This window comes from Lolium rigidum, chromosome 2 (genome assembly GCF_022539505.1).
Source record: "Lolium rigidum isolate FL_2022 chromosome 2, APGP_CSIRO_Lrig_0.1, whole genome shotgun sequence".
Classification (NCBI taxonomy): domain Eukaryota; kingdom Viridiplantae; phylum Streptophyta; class Magnoliopsida; order Poales; family Poaceae; genus Lolium; species Lolium rigidum.
This window is the reverse complement of record NC_061509.1, coordinates 147,537,405-147,561,494: the sequence shown is the minus strand read 5'-3', so window position 1 is coordinate 147,561,494 and position 24,090 is coordinate 147,537,405. Positions and strand designations below refer to the sequence as shown.

Genomic DNA, 24,090 nt, shown 5'->3' with positions numbered 1-24,090 from the left:
GGAGTTGCGAGAGACACATTGCCACAACTCCACCGAGCATCGGTGCGGCCCACAGTCAGAGATGTAGCAGCGGAGCTTTTCCCCAAGTAGTTCCCCAATCTCGGGCACCCCGAACCACCAGGTCTGGAAGAAGAACCTCGACTGGTGAATCGGCGTGCCTTCCCCGATGCACATCATCGGTATGATCGGAACCCACCCTGGTGATCGCCGCGAGTGAGCAAAGGGGGAAGGTTGCCTCCCAGGCAGGCGAAACAAGCACTCGATCCAGCACACACTAGGTCGGATGGAGTCGTCTATTCGTCCAAGTGTAGCGGACCCCTGCCCTCACCAGTTCGCGTAGGGCCATAGTAGCGACCGCCTCATTGAATCGCCTGACCTTGGACTAAGAGATATTTCCACTAATCTTGTCATTGGCAGCGTGGATCAGGTTGAAATTACCCCCGACCACTACGGGGTAGGGTGCCTCCTCAACAGCCTGGACGAGTTCCCCCAGGAACTCATCCGTTCGACTATGATTTGCAGATCCATAGACCATGAAGAAGAACCATTTCATCTTGTTGGTCCGCTGATAGATCGAAGCGTTGATAAAGAAGGAACCCTTCCTCCATTGGCCAACCTCAAAGCACTCATCGCGGAAACCCAGGAGCATTCCCCCAAATGTCCAAGCGCGGGAACCCAATTCCACGCGAACTGGCCCCCAACTTCCAAGCTACGAAGTTCAGCCGCGGAGAAGTCTGCCTTGATCGTTTCTTGGATGGCCACAATGTCCACTTTGTGTTGTCGAAGGTAGGTTTTGAGTTGGCCACGCCTCCCTAGCTCCCCAAACCCCCTCATGTTGTAGATGAAGGCTTTCATTTTTGGGAACGGGTGGTCATCCTGCGCCCCTTGCGCACCGTCAATAGGGGTCGTCGCTCCCTTGCGCGTGCCCGTATGTTACGAATGGTGATGTCCTCATAGTATGAGGCCGGGCACTCCGCGTTCGTGGCCTCCGATGCCTCGCCCACCGCTTCGATCGGTGCAGCATCCTCCCCGTATGCCGACCCCGGGGCGGCCTCCCTGGCCCTCCGCTCAAGATCCTCCCGCACCTTGCGAGCCGCCACCACGGCCAGTGCCACTTGCACCTGCTCCTTGGCCCTAACCAGTTCAAGTGCCTCTAACGGGGTGTCCTTGCTCGGTTCAAAAACGATACCGCTATCCACAATCACGGAAGAGAGATGAGAGTCGTGTAGGGAAGGGAGGAGGGAAAAGTCTCAAGAATTGGGTGGTAATGATCTTGTTAAAGTACTACTATCTAAGTTCGATCAAGGATTATCATTGGCTTCTAACTTGAAGATACATTTCCTAATACTACCATATGGTTTCTTTTGTAGGTGAACGCATTTAGAGGGTGCGAAGCTCTTGCCTTAACACTTAATGATACAAAAATCGTAGTTAACAAGCTCAGCCAGATGGGCAATGTTGTCGTTGGCCTTATAGTGTTTGCTCTCTGGCGTCTTATTCTCGACGACGTAGCAACGACACATTTATTCTTCTTCATCAGCTCGCAGCTCCTTGTGGCAGTCATTGTGTTTAGGAATTCTATGAAGACAATCTTTGAGGCCATTATTTTCTTATTTGTGACGCATCCTTTTGACGGTTGTGACCGCTGTGAAATTGAAGAAGTACAGGTAATAAATCTGGTCTCCGCGCTTCTTGTTGGTTTTTGAATTGATGAATATTACCTTTGCGTTCGTTGACTAAAGTTTAAACACTGACGACGGTCTTTCTTCGTTACGATAAACTCAAGATCTATTACCCAAAGTCCCAAACAGTGTACTGGCCACCAAGCCGATTTTCAATTTCTACAGGAGTCCTGATATGGGAGAAGGGATCGACTTCTCCATTCATGTTGCCACACCTGTGGAAAATCTGTCCCTCATGAAGGAAATAATTCTTTCCTTCATGTTGAGAATTTCCCTTCATTACTTGTGAAATTTAGCAGGCAGTCATGTTGGTTATTGTAGCATCATTTACATTTGTAATTTGTAGGGTCGCTTGCTGCCGATCTTACCACATCGGACTAACCATTTTTACCACTTGTGGCACCGACTCTGCTGAGGCCCAAGCAAAGACAACATCGAGATTTGTTAAGGCAGTTTGGCAATTTGCCTACTATGCGGGGCATGACTACCGGTGCACCTCCCCATTGATACCGCAACACTTGATCGCCTTGGAAGCCGGCACAAGCCGTCGGCTCCCCTTGCGCTCCTGTCATTATCAAGTCATCATATGTTACAACATGTGGTGTCCCTCACATTATATAGGAGGTTCAGACTACTAGAATCAGACTCGAACACTATATGTATCCTATCCACGCCTATTATAACTCAAAGTTCAAACGTAACCCAACTCGTACACAATATTTGACACGAACTCAACAAATTCCACCTTGGTGAATATTGCCCATCATCTTGAGTTTATCTAAGCGCCAAACCGCCAAGTACTCCGTACTTGAGTTATCTTCCATGAGCTTCACTACTACTCCCTATAACTATAACTGTATTTCCTTCTTTCAGTTTAACAATGTCACACACCGATCACCGATTGTTGGAGATATGCCCAAGAGGCAATAATAAAGTGGTTATTATATATCTTTGTGTTTATGATAAATGTTTATATACCATGCTATAATTGTATTAACCGAAACTTTGATACATGTGTGTTATGTAAACAACAAGGAGTCCCTTGTAAGCCTCTTGTATAACTAGCTTGTTGATTAATAGATGATCATAGTTTCGTGATCATGAACATTGGATGTTATTAATAACAAGGTTATATCATTATGTGAATGATGTAATGGACACACCCAATCAAGCGTAGCATAAGATCACATCATTAAGTTCATTTGCTATAAGCTTTCGATACATAGTTACCTAGTCCTTTCGACCATGAGATCATGTAAATCACTTGTGCCGGAAGGGTACTTTGATTACATCAAACGCCACTGCGTAAATGGGTGGTTATAAAGGTGGGATTAGGTATCCGGAAAGTATGAGTTGAGGCATATAGATCAACAGTGGGATTTGTCCATCCCGATGACGGATAGATATACTCTGGGCCCTCTCGGTGGAATGTCGTCTAATTAGCTTGCAAGCATATGAATGGTTCGTAAGAGACCACATATCACGGTACGAGTAAAGAGTACTTGTCAGGAGACGAGGTATAGAGATACCGATGATCAAACCTCGGACAAGTAAAATATCGTGTGACAAAGGGAATCGGTATCGTATGTAAATGGTTCATTCGATCACTAAGTCATCGTTAAATATGTGGGAGCCATTATGGATCTCCAGATCCCGCTATTGGTTATTGGTCGGAGAGAAGTCTCGATCATGTCTGCATAGTTCGCGAACCGTAGGGTGACACACTTAAGGTTTGATGTCGTTTGAGTAGATATGGAATATGGAATGGAGTTCGAAGTTTGTTCGGAGTCTCGGATGGGATCCAGGACATCACGAGGAGTTCTGGAATGGTCCGGAGAATAAGATTCATATATAGAAAGTAATTTTACAAGTTTGAAAATGATCCAGTGCATTTATGGAAGGTTCTAGAAGGTTCTAGAAAAGTCCGGAAGAAATCACTATGGAAGGCGGAGTCCCGGAGGGACTCCACTAGCATGGCCGGCCAACCCTAAGGGGAGGAGTCCCAGGTGGACTCCACCCAAAGGTGGCCGGCCACCCCACCTCAAGGAAAGGTGGGGGTCCCACCTTGAGTAGGACTTCCCCCTTGAGTAGGTTTCCCACCTATGGCATGTTTTGTTGTTGGGGTCTTATTCGAAGACTTGGACTACAACTCTTGGGGGCTTCCACCTATATAATGAGGAGTCAATGGGAGGGGCCGGCCACACCAAAGCCTCCTAGGCCGCAGCCCCCAAGTGGCCGGCGCCCTACACCCCCTCTCTCCCCAAACCCTAGCGCCCCTCCTCCACTTACTACTCTCGCAGCGCATAGGCGAAGCCCTGCCGGAGATCTCCACCACCACCGCCACCACGCCGTCGTGCTGTCGGGATTCCGAGGAGGATCTACTACTTCCGTTGCCCGCTGGAACGGGGAGAAGGCCGTCGTCTTCATCAACACCGAACGTGTGACCGAGTACGGAGGTGCTGCCCGATTGTGGTACCGTCAAGATCTTCTACCCGCTTTTGAAAGCGGCAAGTGATCATCTTCTGCAACAACGAGATCTAATCTCGTAGGCTTTGGAAATCTTCAAGGGTTAGTCTCGTGATCCCCTTGTTGCTACCATCTTCTAGATTGCATCTTGGCTTGGTTTTCGTTCTTGCGGTAGGAAAATTTTTGTTTTCTATGCTACGAATCCCATCACCGATCTGCTTGAAAGTTATATAACTAAAGGAATTTTACTGTCAAATTCATAGTCGTCTCATCCTTTTCGAATAGTCTTCTACACGTCCCACAGCTACAACACTCCGCCTCCTTCTGCATCCTGTCACATGGACTTCCCATGTGGACTGAACATTGCAGAATATACGGCCATGTACCTTTGACATTTCAGACTTTTCAAAACACTTTCTCATATTCCCCATGGTCGACTCTTATCCATCACTCGACGTCATAGACCAAATCACCAACTTAAACCTGGTACTCGCCAGCACTGTTTCAACACCCCTGCACACTTGTCAGGTCACATGTCCAACCGACAGTGCCCTCGTATGTCGTTGTGTCCCATGCTTACCGCACACCTCGTTGCTATCACCGCGCCGAGAAGCCGCTATCTTGGCCAAGATCTACTGGGTAGCTAACCCACACCACCTCAGGCCCCACTGCAGATCCATCAGTCATACCCGACCGATGCCGAGTCCCACACATCTCTTGAACCCTCAGCTCTAGTCCGAACAACGTGTCTCTTGCTTTTCCGCTGACTAGGCTTCGACTCTCTACATGCTTACGCCGTAGCCTTTCCATCACCCGAGTGGAATCTTCCGCTAGACTCCAGCTCCACCTTCAACATGACTCCTTGGTAGATGATCAGTCTACCATGCACCCTGCTGACTTCAAGTTCTCGTGTGTACACGTCTTGAATCAACTCCGCCCCATTGCATGTCGAAGCACGCACCCCTCAGGCATACGCCACGTGTTTCCACGCCCACAGAAATCGGACACCATCAGCCATCACGCTCCCGTGTCGTTATCGCCAATCTTCACCGTCTTCTGTATCCGTCAGACTGTCCAGTCCAACCGAGCCGAACCTGTTCGACTGCAATCATGCTCCACCTCGCGTCTTATCAGCACGAACATCGTCGCGCACTACCTGGCGCTTTTTTGGTACATGATTATCCACGACGCACTCCACTTCATCACCATCTACCAACCTTCATGTAGAACCTCGTGCAAACTGCGCAACAAACAACAAAACTACCTTCCTAGTAGTTTCCCTGACTTCTGTTCATCGCTTATTGCCATGTGTATATGGGGCTCCGCACAGGGATGGATTACATGGGCCGGCCCACTACTAGCAATATAGTCTTTTTCCTGTTTTTCGTGCATCACCCTGGTCTTCTACGGTTTTCTTTTTGCTGTTCGGTTATTTTCTTGTTTAGTCCGGTTTTCTTCTCCAGTTTTTCCATCTTTTTCACCTTTTTTTCTAATATAAATAATTTTAAAATGTGACCAATTTTGAAGTGTAAACAATTTTTTAATTTGAACATTTTTAAATTTTGAATGTTTTTTGAAACTAAACAGTTTTTAAATTTGTACATTTTCAAATCTGAACATTTTTCAAATCTGAACAAATTTCTAGTTTGAACATTTTTTAATCTAAACAATTTTCTAGTTTGAACATTTTACAAACTTGAACATTTTCAAATCTAAATAATTTTCTTGTTTAAACATTTTTCGAATTTAAACTTTTCAAAATCTGAACAATTTTCAAATTTGAATAATTTTAAATTAATCGTATTTATAATCTGAAGTAAAACTAGCAACAAACCGAAAACAACTGATAACAACTTGGATCGAGCGACGCGCGCCTGACCGTGCCACCATCGAGCGGATGTAAATGGGCCCCGGCCCAGGTCGTTTTCGCTTGAGCGATCTGATTTCCTTGTATCGCTAAGCGATACATAGGATCTCCCGGCCACGCCCGCCTTGCCACCTGCGTGGTTCACACAACATGGACGCCTGCTCGCCCGTGATGCTGCTGGTTCTCCAACCACGTCCGTGTTGTACTGCCTGCTCCACAGATCGACTTTCTGCGGCCTCCAACCTCGCTTTTTTTTTTTGCGAGAAAGAGAGCCCTTGTATTAATTAAACATCCAGATTACATTCGTTTCGGCAAAGTGCCGGAACATCACCCGGACCTGACAAGGGCCAAAATCTGAACTACCATTTAGACGACTAAAGTTGGCCAGCGTGTGGCTTACATTATTTTGCTCTCTTTTAATTACTTGAAAAACTATCAAAGCACCAGACGCATCCAACCTCGCTTTGATACCACTTGTTACCGTTGTAGGCGTACAATCGATTTAATGAGGACCAAGAAATCACAATACGAAGACGACACCGAGATTTGTTAACGCAGTTCGGCAACTTGCCTACTCTACGGGGCATGACTACGAGCGCTCCCCCCATTGATACCGCGGCATTTGACCGTCTTGGACGTCGACACAAGCCGCCAGCTCCCCTTGTGCTCCTACCACTATTACGTCATCATAGGTCACAACATGTGGTGCCTCTCACATTATATGGGAGGTCCAGGCTATTAGAGTCCGACCCGAAAACTACACGTAACCTATCCACACTTATTACAACTCAGAATCCAAACGTAACCCAACTCATACATACTATTTAAGACAAACTCAAGATACACGAAGAAGGAACATTGGTACCCAGCACCATGGTTGTCCTCCGAGACATCGACGACACGAACAAGCTGAAAGTATCCATATGGCTTCGGCACACACTGCACTTCCAAGACATGGGGATGAGGTTCGTGAGGAAGGAGTTGGTGCTCCAGGAGATGATCAGAGTCTTGAAGGACCTCGACATCGAGTACTGGATGCTGCCGCTTGACGTGAACGTGCGGAACGCGCCCTCTCTTCAGTCCACGAGGATGCCAACGACATGGAATTATTCCTGAAGCAGCTCCCGCGCAGAGAACACCTTACAAGAGACAGGAGACACAAAAAGTGCGTTCGCCATCCAGCGGCGACAGCTGCAAGAGCCTGGTAGTAGCTAGCGAGCAGCAGATAGATGCCTAGAACTCTTCGTGTGCTTGCCGCGATCACTTAGGGCACGTTTGGTAGCCTGCAGACGCCTTTTTTTTCATGAGCTGGGTCTTGGAATGGGCCGTTTGGTTGCATGCAGGCCGCCGCGTTCTTGTAGGAACCGGGTTTCAAAGCATCCCCGGGACAGGCCCTGGAGGAACGCCCGGAATGGCAGTTTCTCCGGAGCCAGGCCCGTTGCGGCCAGAAGGCTGCACGCGCGGGAAAGGGAGATGGAAACGTCGCGTCCCTTCGGGAACACGCGCCATAATTAGCCTCACCGCTCCCCTCTCCTTCATCTCACTCGCGACCGCACACTCACCCCCATCTCCAAACTGTCACATCACCCGGCGGTTCCCCTCCCGCCGACCAATCCGCCGGACTGTTGCACGGAGGAGCACCGGTACCGGAGGAGGAGACGTCGGCGAGCAGCACCGCGACATCAGCCGCAACCTGCTCCGTAGTCTTCATCGGCATCTCCAGTTCGCCCGCGACCTGGAGCTCTTCCTCGGCTAGAACAATGGCGGTAACGACCTCTCCTTCTCACCTTCTTACTCGTTGTGCCAGAACATGCCATGCTCGGGTAGTTGAGACGACATGCACATTAGATCTTTTAGAGTTTTCATTAGGATAGGTTCAGATTGATGTTTGCAAGGTGTTCCTCGCCATTGCTTGCTGTTCTTGTCGAGGTCTTCGTGTTCACGGCTCGATTTGTTTAGATTTGTTACTCTAATCTCCAATCGCGATAGATCCTTCCTAGATCGGACTGTGGATTGCTGAAACTACCAGATTTTACTGTGCATACAAAGAGGGGAAGGGTTTTTGTGCTGGGGTTTAGCATGTTCATATTGCTGTGCGGAATGAGTCGCGCTAGTTTGTTCGAGATTGTGTTGTTTCTGGTTAAACTAGGCCGATGATTGTAACCGGGAATCATAGTGTGAGGAGATGATTGATCAGAACCTGTGGCATGACTGAACATGACCATGCCATTGGTTCTGATCAAACATCTCCTTCATATGTCCTCATTGCATGAGGCCTATGCTACCTTGCTTTCCATGTTTGTACTTCTTCAGTTCTGCAATGGCCAATGATTTAACTATGGCACAACGGAAGGCAGGGTGCTGCCCTCAAACTTAGTCATGTGTGCCATATCTTGCACACTAGACTTAGTTTGCGGACAGTCCATTTGCCCGCCGTCCGATCCAATATATGAGACCTCATTTTGTTTGTCTAGTGCATTGGCCAGTGATTGAACAATGGCACACTGGAAGGCAAGGTGCTGCCCTCAAACTTAGTCGTGTGTGTGTGATTACTTGCACACTAGACTTAGTTTGAGGGCAGTCCGTTGAGCTGCCGTGCGAGCCAATGTATGAGGCATCACATGTTTTCAATGTTCGTTTTCATCTATACACTTGTGAGCAGGCACACCTCTAATGCCATGTGTTCTTGTGGCAGACTGAGAAGCTCAAGCTTGGGTCACCTACTGAGACCCCCGACGAGGTACCGCCAAAGAAGCGAAGGGCGGCTAACGTCGTCCACTTCCAGCCGTGCATAGGGCCGGACCAGTTCCTGCGCATCATCTTCAGGCCCACCTTCAGCCAGCTCTGGATCCATCAAGATTTCGTTAGGTGGTTCAGAGAAATCTCTTCGAACATCATCGTCACCACCAACACTGGCTGCAACTGGAGGATGACTACGGTCAGAGAAGGCGATGACGCATACATCGACCAGGGGTGGGCGGGCTTCGCCGTCGCTCATCGAGCCGGCAGTAGGCCAGTTCCTCATCTTCAAGAAGGTGTCCTCCTTCAAGTACAGTGTGGTCATCTTCGACCACACCTGCACTAAGGTGATGACTAGGTGCCGTTACCATGGCGATGCCACCAGGTGTGTCATCTTCGAAAATCATGTCTGAAGATTACCTGGTTCTGAGTCGCTGCTACCATGTTTGTGTCTAGTTGTTGTTCGTATCGTGTTTTGAACTATGATCGTCTCTGCTGTGTCCTGAACTATGATCGTGTTTGAACAATGTTGTGTCATCTACTTGTGTTGTCTATGATCAGTGCTAAGTTTGTCTGAACTATGATTGTGTTCTTGCTTCTGCTGTTGATCGCTGGTAACCTCACAACTGAAGGGAAGAGGTAAGCAGAAGCAGATTTTGGGTTGCAACCAAACAACAGGGGCGCCGTTTCTGACTGCTACTAGGTCTGAAAACCGAACTACCAGACGGGCAAAGCCCAAATCTCCACGGGTCCAAAAAAACTCTGTGCAGGCCACCAAACAACATGGCTTTTATGGCCCATGGCCCGTCTGCGACGCGCAGGGGCATTCTTCCCACTACGCCAGGGGTGCAAAAAAATGCTGCAGGCTACCAAACACGCCCTTGGTGCGGTCTGTAGTGAGAGTCTTCTGTAGTATGAAAGCTTTGCTACATTTGATGATAGTCATAATGTAGTATGAAAGCTTTGGTACATTTGATGATAGTCATACCGAGTGGCCATTCCAAATGGTTGAAAGCACCTTTTTTTTTGGGTAAGGAGCCCAGGCTCCCGATTTCATTAAAAATGAAACCGATAATACAACCGGAATCCAGTTCAAGCTAGGTTCTTCATTACAAAACAGCACCAGAAACGTAAAACCCCAGAAGTCTTTTGCTAATGCTATTATAAACCATAAGCTATAGAGCAACACCAGGAGACTAAAATGAGTATCATAGAACAAGACTCCACAACTTTTTTGGCACTGATGGGGACAGTAAAGGGCTGTTTGGTTGCTCGCTCGGACCTTTTTCATGTGTAGAGATCTTCCATGTAGAGCAATGATCTTTAGAGCAATGATGATTGGGCTAAGTCCGAAATCATGTTCTGCATCTAGTTTGGTAGCTAACGAGCCTATTTCATCCTTATTTCTGCACATTTTTTGATAGCCCGCAAAGCACAATTTCATGTACGAGGACAACATCGAGTTTGGTTGCAATCTATCAAGTGACCGGGTAACCACTTGTCACAAGTGGTGACCTCACCATGCCATACTACGAACATCTCTACGAAATATGTAACTAGCGATGTTCAGCCCTAGCTACTAGAAAATAGCATTTCGTTAAGATTCTCCTTAGCTAGTAGCAAATAGTTGTTCGCCATGATGTTTTCCCCAGCTACTAGCAAAATGGTGTTTAGGACAAAGATAACGAGGAGCAGAGGAGTGTTGGACGGCATGATAGTGTTCTTGTAGGTTCGTTGTCCTTCTTTCTTCAGATCCTGGTTGTGCCTCTATCTGCCCACATTGCGTCAACCAACTTCTGCCTCTTGTTCTTCCAAGCCTGACTAACACCCTGAGTAACACCGTGGCCATAGTCAATGTCGGCCGGCGTCACGTCCTCCTCATCCAGGAAGAACTCATCAATATCCTACCGCAAGATCCAGTTGTGTAGAATGCAACATGGAAGAACAAGCTTAACTTGGATGGGGAAAGGATGGAATGTCTTCTGATCAAAAGGATCTTAAACTTGTTCTTCAGACCAGAGAAAGCTCTCTCGATTGTCACTTGCAGGCTAGAGTGTCTGAGATGAAACAGTTCTTAGGCATTTTTTGGGTAGTGTCTTCCAGAGAAATCATTGAGATGATACCTTGTTGATCTAAAGGGTGGAAGAAAACCAGGATGAGAAGAAGAACCAGCATCACCAAGGTAGAACTTAGCCTCTGGGAATTGGAGGCCATCAGGTCTCTCCAAGCTGTATGCCAGAATTGTCGCATCATGGGCTGATCCTTCCCATCGTGCTAGAACATATGTGAACCTCATCTCAAAATCAACAACTGCCAGCACATTTTGGCTTGTGTAGTGCTTCCCCCTATATGTGTGCAACTCGCTTCTTGTCACTCTTGCAGTCACATGAGTACCATCAATTGCATCAATGCAATCCTAACATTACAATGCGCAACTTGTTAGGACGTGCTGAAGTAGGACAGTGTGATGCAAAACGATCTCCAGTTTCTCACCTTGAAATATGGAAACTAGCGGTAACTATCTTTGAGCTTCGTGGGAGTGTGGGCAGATGGCGTCTTGATCAATTCTTCTATAAGCTCTCCAATAGCATACATAACTTGCTTGAAATAGTGAGATATTGTTTCAGTGGGTCGCCTCCATGTGTTGTGAATCCCTCGAAATCTCTGGTTATGTCCAAAAACATGAAGAAACATTGCTACTTGTTCTTAGATACAACAGTTGATGCTATCTTTGAGCAACCCCTAAGCCTGAATGTGTTCACTAGGTTGTTAAAAGGGGATATTTTCATCCTCAGCATATGAACAACCTTTGTCATTACTGATATAGATTTAGTTTAAATTGTTCATCCTCCTCTCTCTGTCATGTTCGAATATTAGACCATAGGTGATAGACGACATGGCATTGCAACGAACCGCTTGCTCTAGGATCACAAACATCCATGCATGGATCAAAGCTATGAGTGCAACCACATGAATAAAAAGCTTCCGCTGCATGTCCCGATTTATTTGGTGTTGCATACAAAGAAGGTCAAATTTAGCTAACTAACGGCAAAATCGGCTTAAGTTCGAATGGTTTCGGACGAAAGAGGGTAAGTGGTGCTTACAACATTGCTTGAAGCCGAAGCCATGGTGTCGTCGGCAGAGACGACGGGGAAAATATGCAACTCGACACGAAGCGAGGTCGCTGCTACTAATCTGCGGACCCCGTTGCTCGGGGGACGCCAGACGAGAGTATGATGAAGTCGGTGAGGCAGATCTCCCTACTAGGACCTATCGGTGCCGTAGATCTAAATCGTAGTTGCAGCCTTCGCTGCCCGAGAGGGAAAATGGGGAATGGTGTCTTGTCGACCTGAGGTGACCCACTATGGGGGTGGTGAGCATACTTTTCGCGCCATACCGGCCGGCCAAATTTACCCCTCCAGCGATTTGCTATGCACCCACGCGTTCTCCCCCGCGATGGATTTCCCTACTTTTGCGTCTGCCAGTGCATGTCCCAGTGACAACAGATGAATCGAGGGTGCCTAGCGGGCTTGTCCCGACGTTGCTTTAAGGTTTGTGCGAGCCAACAACGCGGAACACGGTTGCCTTCCAAACCCATGATTTTTTGCATCCCTAGACCGGGAAAAGAATTTCCGATCAAACAAATAGGCCCCAACTCTAAAAGCTTGTCTCAAACATTTTCCAATCTCCGCCTCAATGGCATCCATCCCTAGCACCGACTGAAGGCCTCCGAAGCCAATTCAGAGAAGAGAAGCTGTGCGGTAACCTCAGCCCGACGGTTGCATGGTCTCAGGCCCAGTGAGTCATCTAGTACGACACTTTACCAACCATATTACCAGAAATACATCACTATTCTGAGTAATTTTAAATAGTTCAGATTAAAGCGGCTATCCAAACTGTCATAACATTCCCAACTCTATCAGGAAATCTCCGAATCCAAAAACCAATTTCAGATTAAGTACCAAGAACACTACTCAGGTTAAAATAGCACTTAATCACACCACATAAGTACCTCGCCATAGCACAACCGAAAAATAAATGATCAATTGTTTATTTGCATTCACAGAACATGCAACTAACATTTTTACCCTTCCATCCCTATCAAGCAAATTATCCTTGGTAAAAGTACTACCATGAATTGTTAATCAAAGATCTTAGTTTTAAGAGGGACTCGAACAAACCCTCCTTTGTGACCATTTGACTGGGAGAGTTTCAAAGATACATTGATTGTCTAGAAAAATTTCTAGATTTAGGAAGCATCCAACTAGAGGAGTTCTTTATGAGTGTTTCGAGCGTTGAGCAAAACTGAATAGCACAAGCCTATGTGGGTCACGAAAGTAGTTTCCCATAACATTATCAACGGAACCACACAGACACACACTTATGGCGTGTTTGGTAGCCCACGACCCCTCTATCCTAGCCCCGGGGAGAAGAAATAGGGTTGTTTGGATTCCTAGGCACAACCTGCGTCGTGGATATCACCGATTTTATAGCTAAAAGGATGATATGTCACCTAGACGGGGGTGAATATGCATTTTAAAAACTACTACGGATTTGGCTTGTAAGAATGTGGAATTAAACTAATGTTTATTCTACAAGCACAAAACCTAAATATGCTAGGCTCAACTAAGTGCAACAACACAACTCAGACTAAGTAAGATATATAGGCACAAGATAGATGTAACACAAGTGATAGCAAAATATAAGTACTTCAAGAACGATGGCTATCACAAGGAAAGTAAACTCGGTATAGATATAACTGAGGCACGCGGAGATGAAGATGCATTCTCGTGTTCCTCCTCACGAAGTGAGGTACGTCACGTTGGAGAGATGGAAATTCCACGAAGGACAAAGGCCTATCCCTTAAAATATCCACAACCACTTCACAAGCTCCACGAAGGAGAAGCCAGGGCCTCTTCACAATCTTCCATAAAGAGGTCACTGGAGCACCAACGGCCAAGCCAACTAGGAGGAACCCTCCAAGAGTAACAAGCTCATGGTCTCTCAGTCAAACTAATCGTAATGAAGAGCTCAACATTTATGCATGGATGCAAAAGCAATAACACCAAAGTTGTTCAAAACCTTCACACTCAAATCCCACCAAAGCAACAAATGCTATGGAGGAACTAGAGGGGAATAACAAAGGAGGACATCAACAAATGACTCCAATATTTAGATACCAAAGGTTCCCCTCACTTAGAGGAGGAAATGATTGGTGGAGTTGTAGATCTTGATCTCCTCATTAAAATCCCTCAAGAATATGCAAGAATCATGGGAGGGATGGAGAGGAAGCAAGCTTTTGAGGTTCACCAATGTATTAGGAGAGAGGGAGAGAAAAAAAGAATGGTTGACCTTGCCTCTTCAAGGAGGAACAAAGGCTATTTATAGTGCTAGGGGGAAAACTAGCCATTAGGGGGATTCCTGCGACCCAAACCAGCGGTAAAAACCTCACCGAAATAACAACCAACACATGAGGCTGGGCAAGTGAAACTGCCACGTCGGTTTCCTCACTGGCTTCAAACCGGAGCTGCTCTCTGATATGCCTTTCGGCCCATACCGGAGCAATCCGACGACGCCGAGAATTTTTGGCGGGATTTCTGCGCCGAAATTGCAGAGCAACCCTCAAACTATAGTTTTCTCAAAGGATATTAAGTTTTCACTATGTTCCCTAACTCCGATTGAGATGAAATAAATATTTTGGAAATATTAGGACTCGTCACAGAATGTTTTTATATTATTTTAGAGAGGAAGCCTCTTAACATCAAGAAATGAACAAGACGTCCAAACTTGAAAACTCAATAAAAGATGCATACGGATTCCGTTTTCGATGAACTTGGACTTGTTGAAAAGCTAGCAACAAGCTCAAGAACCTCACACAGAGATACACCAAGAAGCAACAATAATATAGAGATGCAAAGTATGCAAAGGATTGAGATCTCTAAGACGACTGATACGTCTCAAACGTATCTATAATTTCTTATATTCCATGCTACTTTTATGATGATACTCACATGTTTTATACACATTATATGTCATTATTATGCATTTTCCGGCACTAACCTATTAACGAGATGCCGAAGAGCCGATTCTTGTTTCTACGTCGTTTTTGGTTTCAGAAATCCTAGTATGGAAATATTCTCGGAATTGGACGAAATCAACGCCCAGGGTCCTATTTTTCCACGAAGCTTCCAGAAGACCGAGGGAGAAACGAAGTGGGGCCACGAGGTGGTCAGACACCAGGGCGGCACGGCCTGGGCCCTGGCCACGCGGCCCTATCGTCTGGGCCCCTTGTGACGCCCCTTGACCTATCTCTTCGCCTACTTAAGCCTTCGTCGATAATAGCCCCAGTACCGAGAGCCACGATACGGATACCTTCCAGAGACGCCGCCGCCGCCAATCCCATCTCGGGGGATTCAGGAGATCGCCTCCGGCACCCTGCCGGAGAGGGGAATCATCTCCCGGAGGACTCTACACCGCCATGGTCGCCTCCGGATTGATGTGTGAGTAGTTCACCCCTGGACTATGGGTCCATATCAGTAGCTAGATGGTCGTCTTCTCCCCATTGTGCTATCATTGTCTGATCTTGTGAGCTGCCTAACATGATCAAGATCATCTATCTGTAATGCTACATGTGCGTTTGTTGGGATCCAATGAATAATGAATACTATGCTATGTTGATTATCAATCTATTATCTATGTGTTGTTTATGATCTTGCATGCTCTCCGTTGCTAGTAGAGGCTCTGGCCAAGTCATTGCTTGTAACTCCAAGAGGGAGTACTTATGCTCGATAGTGGGTTCATGCCTCCATTAAATGCGGGGAGTGACGAGCAACCTCTAAGGTTGTGGATGTGATGTTGCCACTAGGGATAAAACATCAATTCTATATCTAAGGATGTATTTGTTGATTACATTACGCACCATACTTAATGCAATTGTCACATTGTTTGCAACTTAATACTGGAAGGGGTTCGGATGATAACTCTGAAGGTGGACTTTTTAGGCATAGATGCATGCTCGGACAGCGGTCTATGTACTTTGTCGTAATGCCCAATTAAATCTCACGGTACTCATCATAACATGTATGTGCATTGTTATGCTCTCTTTATTTGTCAATTGCCCAAGCTGTAATTTGTTTACCCAATATGCTATTTCTTATGGGAGAGACACCACTAGTGAACTGTGGACCCCGGTCCATTCTTTTACATCGAATACAATCTACTACAATACTCGTTCTACTGTTTTCTGCAAACAATCATCTTCCACACTATACATCTAATCCTTTGTTATAGCAAGCCAGTGAGATTGACAACCTCACTGTCACGTTGGGGCAAAGTAATTTGGTTGTGTTGTGCAGGTTCCACGTTGGCGCCGGAATCCCTGGTGTTGCGCCTCACTACACTCCGCCGCCATCAACCTTCAACGTGCTTCTTGGCTCCTACTTGTTCGATAAACATTGGTTTCTTACTGAGGGAAAACTTACTGCTGTACGCATCACACCTTCCTCTTGGGGTTCCCAACGGTCGCGTGTTCAACGGAAAGACATACGTCAACTACGCGCAGCAAGTAGATTTTCTGGCGCCGTTGCCGGGGAGATCAAGACACGCTGCAAGGGGAGTCTCCACCTCCAATCTCTTTACTTTGTTTTTGTCTTGCTTTACTTTTATTTACTACTTTGTTTGCTGCACTAAAACAAAACACAAAAAAATTAGTTGCTAGTTTTACTTTATTTACTATCTTGTTTGCTATATTAAAAACACAAAAAAATAGTTACTTGCTTTACTTTATTTACTATCTTGTTTGCGTTCTCTATATCAAAACACAAAAAAATTAGTTACTTGCATTTACTTTACTTATTTCATCATGTTTCCTCCTAAGTTCACTCTAAAAGACATACCGGTAGGACGAGGGTCTATTCTTGGGAAAGATAATATAGAAGATTTTTTCACTCATATTAGTACGGTTGAAGATTTTGAAGATAGACACTTGGTAGAACTTGCTCCTACTTATGAAATTGCCGTTGCTTCTTTAGTACACGCATTAGAAGCTAGATTGGTTAATCTTAATCCCGTGATTCAACATATGTTTCTTACACTAAGTGATATGGAAGAAGGAGAAAAGAATGATTTTGTATTAGAAACCCTTCTCAAAGAATTTGGGGGTATTGCAAGAGAAGCTAGAAAGGTTTTTATTAAATATAATATGCTTGGCTCTTATACCAACTTTGCTAGTATCCTTGAAAAGATGGAAAAAGATAGACAAAGGTACACTAATCAAGTTAATTATGAGGGGGATATTAAAACATCAATACCCTGTAAGCTCTTAGGGATGTGTGAGGCACTAGAAAATAACTATGCTTGGCTTGTTCCCAAAAATTTGTTTGATGAAAATAGCAAGCCTAAGACTAATGAAAAGGGAACCTCTGAAACTTACATAGATAAGATACAATGCATTGATGCATCATCTCTTGATAACACTTGATACACACTTTCTGCGCCTAGCTGAAAGGCGTTAAAGAAAAGCGCTTATGGGAGACAACCCATCATTTTACTACAATATTTTTATTTCATATTTGAGTCTTGAAAGTTGTTACTACTGTAGCAACCTCTCCTTATCTTAGTTTTATTGCATTGTTGTGCCAAGTAAAGTCTCTAATAGAAGGATGATACTAGATTTGGATTACTGCGCAGAAACAGATTTTCTTGCTGTCACGAATCTGGGTAAAATTCTCTGTAGGTAACTCAGAAAATTATGCCAATTTACGTGCGTGATCCCCAGATATGTACGCAACTTTCATTAGTTTTGAGTTTTCTCATCTGAGCAAGTCTGGTGCCTCTAAAAAATACGTCTTTACGTACTGTTCTGTTTTGACAGATTCTGCCTTTTATTTCACATTGCTCGTTTTGCTATGTTAGATGGATTTCTTTGTTCCATTAACTTTCAGTAGCTTTGTGCAATGTCCAGAAGTGTTAAAAATGATTGTGTCACCTCTGAACATGTGAAATTTTTGGTTATGCACTAACCCTCTAATGAGTTTGTTTTAAGTTTGGTGTGGAGGAAGTTTTCAAGGGTCAAGAGAGGAGGATGACACAATATGATCAAGGAGAGTGAAAGTTCTAAGCTTGGGGATGCCCCGGTGGTTCACCCCTGCATATTTCAAGAAGACTCAAGCGTCTAAGCTTGGGGATGCCCAAGGCATCCCCTTCTTCATCGACAACATTATCAGGTTCCTCTAGTGAAACTATATTTTTATTCCATCACATCTTATGTACTTTACTTGGAGCGTCTGTATGTTTTTGTTTTTTGTTTTGTTTGAATAAAGCTGGATCCTAGCATTCATTGTGTGGGAGAGAGACACACTCCGCTGTTGCATATGGACAAATATGTCCTTAGGCTTTACTCATAATATTCATGGCGAAGGCTGAACTGCTTCGTTAAATTGTTATATGGTTGGAAACGGAAAATGCTATATGTGGTAATTGGTAGAATATCTTGAATAATGTGATACTTGGCAATTGTTGTGTTCATGTTTAAGCTCTTGCATCATGCACTTTGCACCTATTAATGAAGAAATACATAGAGCTTGCTAAAATTTTGTTTGCATAATTGGTCTCTCTAAGGTCTAGATATTTTCTAGTAAGAGTCGAACAACAAGGAAGACGGTATAGAGTCTTATAATACTTTCAATATGTCTTTTATGTGAGTTTTGCTGTACCGGTTCCTACTTGAGTTTGCTTTAAACAACCTGCTAGCCTAAACCTTGTATCGAGAGGGAATACTTCTCATGCATCCAAAATCCTTGAGCCAAACACTATGCCACTTGTGTCCACCATACCTACCTACTACATGGTATTTCTCCGCCATTCCAAAGTAAATTGCTTGAGTGCTACCTTTAAAATTTATATTCTTTATCTTTGCAGTATATAGCTCATGGGACAAATAGCCTAAAAACTATTGTGGTATTGAATATGTACTTATGCGTCTTATCTCTTATAAGTTGCTTGTTGAGCGATAACCATGTTCCTGGGGACGCCATCAACTATTTCTTTGTTGAATATCATGTGAGTTGCTATGCATGTTCGTCTTGTCTGAAGTAAGGGTGATTTATCATGATCAAATGGTTTGAGTATACATATTGTCAGAGAAGAACATTGGGCCGCTAACTAAAGCCATGATCCATGGTGGAAGTTTCAGTTTGGACAACAAACCTCAATCTCTTATGAGAATATTATATGTTGTTGAATGCTTATGCATTAAAGAGTAGTCCATTATATGTTGTCTATGTTGTCCCGGTATGGATGTCTAAGTTGAGAATAATCAAAAGTGAGAAATCCAATGCGAACTTTCTCCTTAGACCTTTGTACAGGCGGCATAGAGGTACCCCATTGTGACACTTGGTTAAAACATATGCTATGCTATGATAATCCATGTAAATCCAAGCTAATTAGGACAAGGTGCGGGCACTATTGGTATACTATGCATGAGGCTTGCAACTTGTAGGATATAATTTACATAACTCATATGCTTTATTACTACCGTTGACAAAATTGTTTCTTGCCTTCAAAATAAAAGCTCTAGCACAAATACAGCAATCAATGCTTCCCTCTGCGAAGGGCCTTTCTTCTACTTTTATTGTTGAGTCAGTTTACCCATTTCTTTCTATCTTAAGAAGCAAACACTTGTATTAACTGTGCATTGATTCCTACATACTTGCATATTGCACTTGTTATATTACTTTATATTGACAATATCCATGAGATATACATGTTACAAGTTGAAAGCAACCGCTGAAACTTAATCTTCCTTTGTGTTGCTTCAATACCTTTACGATGAAACTATTGCTTTATGAGTTAACTCTTATGCAAGACTTATTGATGCTTGTCTTGAAAGTACTATTCATGAAAAGTCTTTGCTATATGATTCAGTTGTTTACTCATTACATTTACCATTGTTTCAAATCGCTGCATTCATTACATGTGCTTACAATAGTATTGATCAAGATTATGTTGGTAGCATTGTCACTTAAGAAATTATCTTTGTTATCGTTTACCTACTCGGGACGAGTAGGAACTAAGCTTGGGGATGCTTGATACGTCTCAAACGTATCTATAATTTCTTATGTTCCATGCTACTTTTATGATGATACTCACATGTTTTATACACATTATATGTCATTATTATGCATTTTCCGGCACTAACCTATTAACGAGATGCCGAAGAGCCGATTCTTTGTTTTACGCTATTTTTGGTTTCAGAAATCCTAGTAAGGAAATATTCTCGGAATTGGACGAAATCAACGCCCAGGGTCCTATTTTTCCACGAAGCTTCCAGAAGACCGAGGGAGAAAAGAAGTGGGGCCACGAGGTGGCCAGACACCAGGGCGGCGCGGCCTGGGCCCTGGCCGCGCGGCCCTGTCGTCTCGGCCCCTCGTGACGCCCCTTGACCTACCTCTTCGCCTACTTAAGCCTTCGTCGATAATAGCCACAGTACCGAGAGCCACGATACGGAAAACCTTCCAGAGACGCCGCCGCCGCCAATCCCATCTCGGGGGATTCAGGAGATCGCCTCCGGCACCCTGCCGGAGAGGGGAATCATCTCCCGGAGGACTCTACACCGCCATGGTCGCCTCCGGATTGATGTGTGAGTAGTTCACCCCTGGACTATGGGTCCATAGCGGTAGCTAGATGGTCGTCTTCTCCCCATTGTGCTATCATTGTCGATCTTGTGAGCTGCCTAACATGATCAAGATCATCTATCTGTAATGCTACATGTGCGTTTGTTGGGATCCAATGAATAATGAATACTATGCTATGTTGATTATCAATCTATTATCTATGTGTTGTTTATGATCTTGCATGCTCTCCGTTGCTAGTAGAGGCTCTGGCCAAGTCATTGCTTGTAACTCCAAGAGGGAGTACATATGCTCGATAGTGGGTTCATGCCTCCATTAAATGCAGGGAGTGACAGACAACCTCTAAGGTTGTGGATGTCTTGTTGCCACTAGGGATAAAACATCAATTCTATATCTAAGGATGTATTTGTTGATTACATTACGCACCATACTTAATGCAATTGTCTATTGTTTGCAACTTAATACTGGAAGGGGTTCGGATGATAACTCTGAAGGTGGACTTTTTAGGCATAGATGCATGCTTGGATAGCGGTCTATGTACTTTGTCGTAATGCCCAATTAAATCTCACACTACTCATCATAACATGTATGTGCATTGTTATGCTCTCTTTATTTGTCAGTTGCCCAACTGTAATTTGTTTACCCAATATGCTATTTCTTATGGGAGAGACACCACTAGTGAACTGTGGACCCCGGTCCATTCTTTTACATCGAATACAATCTACTACAATACTCGTTCTACTGTTTTCTACAAACAATCATCTTCCACACTATACATCTAATCCTTTGTTACAGCAAGCCGGTGAGATTGACAACCTCACTGTCACGTTGGGGCAAAGTAATTTGGTTGTGTTGTGCAGGTTCCACGTTGGCGCCGAAATCCCTGGTGTTGCGCCTCACTACACTCCGCCGCCATCAACCTTCAACGTGCTTCTTGGCTTCTATTGGTTCAATAAACCTTGGTTTCTTACTGAGGGAAAACTTACTGCTGTGCGCATCACACCTTCCTCTTGGGGTTCCCAACGGTCGCGTGTTGAACGGAAAGACATACGTCAACTACGCGCAGCAACGACGCGATCAACTTACCCAACTGAAAGTCCCTCTTGATAGTGCGGCTATCTATCCTATAACCCGGTATCTCAACCACCACCTTGAGACCGGTAAAAGGAAAACCTGGCAAGGCCATACCTTTTCCTTGCGCATCCCGCTTGACCTTGATGATGATGCTTCATGCTTCATTCAAGACAGAATACCTCACTTGATCATTGTTGCTTCGTGAAGACTCATAAGTTGCTCCCAGATACACCACTTTGGGATAGCTTCATTAAGGCATGTCTTCACAAGTCCATCATCACCAAATGTACGGCAAGCTTCAAGCATGATATTCTCGACATACTCATCTTGAACTTGCCCTTCTCAACCTTGATGATATCCAAACTTGATGACATTCTATTATGTGATATATGAGATCATACACTTGATGCACGATCATGGAAACATACCTAACCCACATACATACCACAAAAGCACGTATAAAGTGGGTTAGCTCAAGAAGCATAATTGACAAGGATTACCATCCACAATGTCACATGATCCAGAGTAGCACAATATTTATGCTTCATGTGTTGACCAACTTGAATTCAATCTTCATTCTTAGTCTTGGTTAACCTTGTAGCTCCTCATGATCTATCATAATATCTTGACGTACATACAAATCTCTTCATTTGATTGCATGCTCTAAACCTTAGTCAACCATAGCTCAACTCATGATACTATCATGACACCGGCTTAGAGCCATATCTTGAATTCTTCTCTTGAAATCAAACTCTCAAGATATTGATCATATAATATAATCTTCATGGCATCAACACTTGAATCCAACACATGCACAACAAGCATTTCCTTTTGAATATTCCTTCATATAAACTCAATGGAGTAATTAGTCCATAGGGACTATCATTAATTAGCAAAAAAACACTTAGGGGCAATGTAACCTTACAAAAGCATCGATGGGCCTACCACTGGAGGAATGTCCGAGTCGGTCGTTCCTTATAGAGCTTAGCCCGTTGTCGGGGAAAACTTTACGCCCTCGTGCAACCGTTGCACATGTGGAGAAGCGCATGTGACGCCTCATTTACTCCCATGCACGGGCTCCACTCCAATCACCGCCCCTTCTCTCTCCCCCCTCACTAAAACCTCCCATCAACCACCACGTTCATGGCTTTGGGTTCCAAGCTCACTCCCAGTCGTTCCGACATGCACACACATGAGCAGCGACTACGAGGTTGGCGGACTCCACGACGCGGCGGCGCTGATTGGCCTGGTTGTGCTACCAATGTTAATTGTCTGCTCCCCTTTCTGTCAAGGTCGAGTGCGAGCACGAGGGTGGTGGTGGAGGCCATGACCGCCGCCATGGTTCAATCGCCCCCCCTCACACACACACGCACACACAATGGGGCGATTAATCCCCTACATAGGTATAGGTCGGCCATCGTGGCGGGTGCAACTGGTTCAAGCCGCAAAATGGAGGCTCCGACAAGGTTCATCCCTCATCCAGTGCACGCTTTCCATCGAGTGGGGGTCGTTCGACTACAATTTTTAGATCCGACGATAGTTCATATGATTTCGATTAGCAGGGTCGTTCGATTTAGGTTAAAATCATGATGTAGTACTACTTATGCGTGTTCCATTACATCTTCAACTCGTCGCACGTGATCTACAATACCATAGTAGCGTGCAATGGTAGCATGGTGGTGACCGCGCCATGGAGTGGTGATCACTGCGCCGGCATTGGCATATGTGTTAATGTCAGTGCATCGATCACCATTCCATTACGTAGTCACCACCCTGCTACCATTGAAGCAATGACAAGGGTGTCAATGCCATCGTGCTTGCATTGACATGTATGTCAATGAAAATGCGGTACATTCCATTGACACGCATATTTTCTCCATGACAATGGCATGTACCACATTGTCATTGACATGCATGTCAATGCAAGCAAAATGGCAGGGACACCCTTGCACTGCCTCAATGGCATTGCCAGAATGTCAATTGACAATCGCATTGGTATTGCGGAACTAGGACTACCTAAGGAACTACTTGGAGGGGCCGATGCATGGGCCAGAAGACTACACCCCTAGGGTATAGCTTAGGCCTGACAATGTTGCACTCATGGCAGCAGTCGGCAAGCTATAGTAGGCACCCAGGGTGCATTAAGGGCACCCTTCAAACCTAGGGCACGGTCCCCAGCAGAAGGTTCCGGCTTTCTTCGTGCACCTCACTAGCACTAACCTTAAGTACCTGAGCGTGCCACCCGCCATGGGGCAGGTGCTGGCTAAGAAGTTCAGGCAGAGGAGGGAGGGTAACCGGCCAGGATGTTGATCTTCTTGGGGAATTAGTTGCAGTAAAATGTCCAGCTGCAGTGCAAGGGTGTATGGCTCAAGATGGAGCTAGTTCTCCGTAAAAATAGCCTTGGCCGTCGATGACATGCTCTTCTTCACCTACAAGGACGGCGACTTCTAGCTGTAGATGTATAGGCAAACCACCTCCATTGTTGTTATCTGGGCATGCAAGAGACATCACCAAGGCCCTTTCGAAGGACCTAGGCATGATGATGGCCATTAGAGAGGGCAGTGGAGCTTGCGTGACTTCTTTTGATGTCCTCCTTGCAATGCTGGAGCTTCACCCTTATTTAAGTATGGTA

At 45.1% G+C, this 24,090-nt stretch overlaps 1 pseudogene; it reads left to right on the top strand.

Moving 5' to 3' along the window:
* The first annotated feature begins 657 nt into the window (after positions 1-657).
* Positions 658-7,131, top strand: LOC124690205 (annotated as a pseudogene).
* Positions 7,132-24,090: the final 16,959 nt, after the last annotated feature.